This window comes from Oryzias latipes, chromosome 4, assembly GCF_002234675.1.
Source record: "Oryzias latipes chromosome 4, ASM223467v1".
Taxonomy (NCBI): Eukaryota; Metazoa; Chordata; class Actinopteri; order Beloniformes; family Adrianichthyidae; genus Oryzias; species Oryzias latipes.
The window spans coordinates 16,984,228-16,991,443 of record NC_019862.2 but is presented as its reverse complement, the minus strand read 5'-3'; positions in this window follow the sequence as shown (position 1 = coordinate 16,991,443).

Here is a 7,216-nt window from a genome sequence, read left to right as displayed (position 1 = left end):
CATCTGGATCATTGGATGTACACACCTGGTTTCTGTTTTTACTACTGAACTAGTTTCCAAGTTTCAGCTGCTGCTTGTAAAATCTTCATGAAAAAGTTCATCTTAGGGTCGTACGTTATTACTTCCCCTATTCCCCTATTACTTCTAGGTCGTGTCCTCTTTGAAGTTATTCTACACTCACGGACATTTTAGCTTTCCTGGAGGAAAAATCTCTTCTCATCCTGTATGATTTCAAAGCTTTTGCTTTTTTTCATGTCATTTTAGACAAGTTTAGAAAACAAAAGTAAATAGTTACTGTCTTAAATGGGGAACTGCACACCATGAATAGCTGTGTGATGTAATTATGAACCAAAATACAGGACAGATACAGTATTCAGTCATTATTACATGCACATAAACCTCTCCACAGGCAAATGAAAAAATAGTAAAAGTATGAGTCGATGCTCAGAATGTCCTAATTATTGTTGCCTCAGTAGCAAACAGTCCATGTGCTGATTTATCACATCTCGACACAGTTCAGCAACATGGGCAAACAAAAACAGTTGTCATCCATTAAGGCTTTTTTAAATGAGCTAGTTGACAGTTTACTTTTGAAAGGTGCAAAAATTGACTGACTGCAACAAACACCATAATTTTAGCATGTCATTTGAACCTTATAATCAAATGTATAATACTTTATCAAATTCATTCAAAGTAAGTCATGTTACAAACACCTGCCAATTCCGATTCTAGCAGATCTGCTGTTTAGACAAATATTAAACACTTTATACTATTCTGTTCATCCCTTTTAAATTTGTTTAAAACAAAACTCAGTAAAAAAAAAAAAAAAAACTATTTTAATGAATACATGTAATGTATCCCCTAAGCCAGGGGTGTCAAACTAATTTTCACCGAGGGCCACATCAGCATAGTGGTTGTCCTCAAAGGGCCAGATGTAACTTATACATGTAACTAAATGAAATGTAAAATAAATGTAGCTACTCCTTAATGTTAAATAACTCTTTATTTGTTCATCATAACTTTTTGAAGTGACAATGACAGTTGCATAGAAAACATATGTTTGCTTGTTACTCTAGCATAAATCCTTTTAACTCTTGGGCTATCTTAGATGACCCCACCCTTACATTGACGTGTTATTCCTACCATGACAAAGGTGGATAAAGGTGGAAAGATTTCATGTAATCCATGGACACCAGTGAAGATCACAAATCATTGAAGAAAAAAGGTTCAGGGCACTGTCTAGTGGGTCTAGATGACCCAACTCCCAATGTTAAAGTGCCTAGGATAGCACAAGGGTTAAATTTGATTCTGACAGGTTAGATTATATGGACAGTGTTTAAATCCTAATGTATTGTTGCCCAATCCGATATTTCAAGTCTGATTCCCCCAAGATATGAATAAATACAGAACAATTTTTCTTTTTTCTTATAAGAAATTAAAAACTTTTATGCTCTCTCGGGCCACATAAAATGACATGGCGGGCCTCATTTGGCTTGAGTTTGACACATGTACCCTAAACAGTTTTCTTCTTTGTGTCTTACCTATTTAGTACCAAGGAACAAATCATAAAAAATGTTGATTATTTTCAAATGAATACATCAAAAATGCCCCGTAAAGGTTCATTAGAACTATTCTTTATTATGTTTGAAGCATTTTTATAATCATACATGAGAAAAGGGGCTTTTATGCTGTTAACATGTGGTTTCTTTCTTTTTCTATGCTTGCTTCTATGCTATCTTCATCTGTAGATAAGTCTTTATCAGCGTTTGGTAAATTTACTGGAGGTACTGAAGCTGTGCGCAGGGCACGCTAACTTCTCAGAAACCTGTAATATTTCAGTGTGTGCAATGCAGGTAGAGCATGGTCTGATGTTACTGCATGAGACAAAGATCTATTCTTTTGTGAGATAACCGATTCTGTCTGATCTGTGCACCCATGTGAACTCTAGTGCAATACATTTTTGCAAAATAGATTACGAACTTTTTGACCTTATCTGTAATGAATAACAGTCTACACACCACTGCACGTCTACTTTTACAAACTGTCTGTAAACAGGACATTGGCACAACCACGCCTGACCATGGTATAGACTTTGACAAGCATAAAAAAACTGTCTATCAGGACAACAGTTCAGCTTTACTAAGCTAACCACTCCACAAAACAACATCTACAAGGTAGGAAGTAACTTTTGGGTTTATGAACAATTTTGTTTTTGTCTTTCTTTCTTGCCTCAAGGGCAATACCGTCAGTTCTCACCAACAAGACACATTTTCTTGTTATCTGGGCTGCATTCTGCCTGTGTGGAGTTTGCATCTTCTCATGGTGCATGCACAAGTCGTCTTCAGGGACTCTTGCTTCCTCCCACAGTTCAAAAACCTCCTTCACAGGTTAACCCTTGTGCTATCCTAGGCACTTCAACATTGGGAGTTGGGTCATCCAGACCCACTAGGCCAGGGATGGCTAACCCTGGTCCTCAAGAGCCTCAACCCCTCAGCAACCCCATTACCCAGCACACCTCGTTCGTTTTTCCTCAAATACAAAAAGGGTTTATATACAAATGTATACCTCATGTATCCGGAGATCCATTATCCTCTTTTCTTGTAACAGTAAAATCTGTCCAACAAGAGGCCTTCAGCTCTCGTCTGTTTGCTCAGCTGCTGCATAAGAAAAGAAAAGAAAAGAAAACTTCTGCATTTATGGTGCATTTATCTCATTTTGCAAGATATACATTTCAATGCTCATAAAAACACTATTTAGATTTTTTTTTGTTGCAAATTTGCATTTGCACCAGAAAAAAAGAACAGCTTATAATTCAAATCTATGAAGTGCCACATACTGTTGAATCATCCACTGATGGTTTATCAAGATATAGAAACTGTTACTCCCCCAAATGGGATACAGAGGGTTAAGAAAATGGATGGAAGGATAAAAACTGTCTCTTATCTGGCCAAATTACCTGGTTGGGACAAATTGTTGCAGAAGCGGTTTATTGATCCAACAATTTTATTAAAATCTAATAAATGAAGGATATAAATATCAAATCAGTAAAGCTTCCATTCTCGTGAAGCAGATATCAAGACTAAAGGAAATCTTCAGCTTAGGCTCCATAATTCGACCTGCTTTCAAACCTTTATGGATTTTGAAAATCTTATTTGAAAACTCAATTAAAAAGTATAAGTCCTCCTGGTGGAAGTAAACTACATTTTGAAAGCAAAGCTGCCATTTTTAACCCCCCTGTACACTTCCACCCCAATGACTGAAACATCGCATGGCAGTTTGTAAGAAAATAAGTCTGGGAAGGGTCTGAACTGCTTTCTCTTTCTAAAACACAGTTTCTTTAAACTACATGGGCTAAAAATATATTCAAGTGCCCCCATCCTGCTTCCTTACCACAAACGTAATAGAGACTTCAAAAAGCTGGCTCACTGTGTCAATGTTTGACAGACAGTTCCAGGCCTGTGGTTGGTTGGTGGAGGAAATCCAGTGACAGATCAGCTTCATGCAGCTGGACAGATCAGGAGCTCCTTAAGCCCCCCAAGTTGCACAAAAGATATATTTCCTCATGAAAGTCAACACATTCTATAAAAAACAACAACAACAACAACAATTAAACATAAATTCGATAGAATTAAGTGTTTACCGAGTAAAAAAAAATATTTTACCAACTTAAGAAATACCATATTATTCAGTGGTGTGATGGTAATATGTAACAGCCAGCTGGATCAGTTTAATCACCAGGCTTGTTCTGTGAATTTTATCTTTTTGAAATTTGATTGAGAAATTAGCATTAAATTAGCCCGTTGCAAACCAAAGTATGAAGTCATCACATGCACTGTCTACTTATATAAAATGTTTGGTTTTAGCCCATTTTTTATTATGTTTTTTCCAATAATAAAGATTTTTGGGTAGGTTGAGCATGGAGGTGTACCTATTTGAAATGTAGTCTTTATACAGATATACAGATGTATGTAGTCCCTCTCCAATCATCTTTTGATCGATTGTATGAGTGTTCCCAGAGGTCTGTAATTATGGTTATGGAGTTTTTAGCAACAACAAAAAAAAACAAAAATTGAAAACTGTGTTGTTTTCGAGGACAAAGTTTCTGCAGAGCGGCAGTAGTTCAGAGTTTACCCCTGTTGAGTTGTGGGTGGGATGGGTGGGAGTGTTGATGTGAGGTTGGCCCACCTCTACTTCCCAACATCCATCTGTTTACACTCTCTCCCATTAGTTTACAACCCCAATATGGCATAACTATTGCAACAAAAAGTGGAACGCAATATTGGAGCTATCCAGCTGTTTAGAACCAGATGTCAGCTCAGACAAGCAAAACGAAGACGTACATGGATCTATTTATCTGCAAGTGGACGCATCAGAATGAAGTGGAGCAGGGAGCTTGTGGCCAGCCATTGTACCTTCTACTAGGGCTTGGTTGATGAAATTGATTAATCAATCTGAATCGATCCAAGCACTATACTGTCCATAAGCAGAATGTTTGTTTGTAATATGGAAAAAAAATAATAATAATTTCGTACAAAGTTTTTGTAAAGCAGCTAAGTGGTTAATTCAACTAAACTGGACATCCTGCCCTTAGACCCCCCTTCGCGGTAAGGAAAAACTCCTAAAAAAACGGATTCCGGAAAAAACGAAGAAACCTCAGGGGTGCCCACATGAAGGAGGGATCCTCCCCCAGGACGGACAGGCGATTTACCAGAACTCATAGAGAAGAATTAACTTATCAAGCTCTACAACTACATATTTAAAGTCCAGCAGACGAGCTTCATCCAGATGAAGTTGGGGGACGGCCGGGGTGCGAGTCGAGCCGGAGACAGGATCCACAGCCAGGTGTAGGAGCAGGAGCAGAGACGAGGTACACGGCCAGGTACAGAGCAGAGACGAGCCAGAGGCAGGATCTAAAGCCAGGTGTGGGAGCAGGAGCAGAGACGAGGTCAGTGGCGGTTCTACACTAACTTACTCCCTGGGCGAGTAACCCCACCAGCCCCCCCCCCCGCACACATACAAAATTTGACATCATCCTGTTGTGTTCCCTATCTTCTATTTAACCATTTTACTCAAAAAATGCATGAATTTTCTAGACTCATATTACAGGGGGGTCAAACTCAGTCACACAGGGGCCTAAGTTAAAAACACGCTTAAGGTTTTGGGCCGAAGAAGATAAACATTTACTGAACACACTAAAGCTAAAATTTTAAACCTTTTAAACTGAACTTTTTGAACATAAATATGAATAAAAACAGGAACATTAATCCAGTATAACTCAAGTTAAACCTTAAATAACTTGTAATATTTTGTTCTCCATAGAAATATGTTCTGTCAAAATTATACAAATATGAACATGCTGCAGGACAAAACAAAGAAAGCCTGGAAATATTAATAAGAAATTACATATCAAATAATTTTTTAGCAATAATTTCTTAATGTGTGACGTCCTGTGTGTGTCTTTGTGAAACATATCAGAGGGATTAGATCTAAAAAATAAAACTTATTGTGATTAATATGTTTAGGTCTTATAAAACATTAAAGACTAAATCTTAGAACTCATCAGTGGGATTACTCCAAAAATATTTGGCATTTCCCTAAATTTGTGCAACACCAACAGTAGAAATCCTCCAAAAAAACTCAATCCATAAAAAATGGTCTGCGCTCATCCCCCCTCCCCCTCCCCTTCCCTCTGACACACGCGGCTCCGTCTCTATGACGGGAGGCGCAGCTGCGGCTCAGAGTTGATTGTCAGATAGAAAAAGACTCCCAATAACCTGTTAGTGTGATTCAGCCAGCCACCGGAGAATTGCGCTCCCCTCTCGAGTTTTTTGACTTATGTTCCAAAGACTACCGCAAAGAGGTGTGGCCGCAAGCGTCTTGCAGCAGAGGGCGGTGGTCACGTGCGCATCGTGTCTGCTGTGTCGGAGCAAAGAATTGTGGGAAATAATCCCCATTGCCTGCTTTTTTCGAAATTGGGTTGAGCACGAATGTTTGTTATGCCTAAATCCTTTTCATGTGCCTGTTTTACGTTGTTTCACTCTGAATTATTCTTTTTTTTTTTTTTTTTTGCACCATAAGTGTGAAGAGGAAATAGGAGGAAGACATTATTAAGAGTCTGATGTGTCAAAGTAAAAGCATTAAGTGTCGGCTACTGAAGCAATTTCATCTTAAAAGTTTCAAGCTACCTCGTTGAATATAGTACGTACCACATAACGCATCGGGCACGGCAAATGCCGCCCCCTATGCAGTGCCGCCCTGGGCGACCGCCCACATCGCCCATATCAAAAACCGCCACTGGACGAGGTACACGGCCAGGTACAGAGCAGAGACGAGCCAGAGGCAGGATTCAAAGCCAGGTGTAGGAGCAGGAGCAGAGTCGAGCCGGAGACGAGGTACACTGTAGAGCCCTGCGCGGGACTATTTTCTTCATCCCGCTCCCGCCCGCGCCCGCTGAATTTCTGACCAATCCCGCCCGCTCCCGCAACGTATGCGTTACACTCCCGCCTGCTCCCGCAATATGTATGTCCACTCCCGCCCGCACCCGCAAAACTCATAGAATTAAGTCCCGCACAGTAATAGAGATGCATTGATTTTGTATCGTCTCCCGTCCCGCAGGAAAAAAACACGTATTTTGTTTTGATGATATTAAAGTTTAATTAAGAGATTCGTGTCCCTCCTCCAGCCTCATATTTTCATGCATTCCTCTTTTTTGAAATTTGCAACTTAATTATTAAATATATTTTTACAAATTATGTTCGGTTAAAAGTGTGCGTGTGTCCGCGCGCAGACAGACGGCCTGAAGCGCGCTGAACCAGCCGGTAAAGATGCAGGTCAAAGTCATTTGAATTTATGGAGGAAAAAAACATTAATGGTTCAACAGATCTGAAAATCTATGAATTATATTTTTCCTGACAGAAAAATACTTTTAGCTTCAGCCTTTTCCAGTTTTGCTGATTCGCAGATCTGAGAACCATGCGTGACTCACGATGAACCTCATTTGAGGTTCTTTTCTGCTTCATCCATTGACATCATGTCACTGCCAGGTAACCTGATCCATCCTTATCCGCGCAGTGTTGCCGGATAGATTGACAGCTCTTTCATCCGTGTGCTGCGCTATCTACCCTGACTATCGTGTTAACCTATGATGACCGTATTTTGCGCTCTCTCTGTAGAATACACTGGGAGCGCGGGGAAAAACAACTGTCAGCTACAGAGT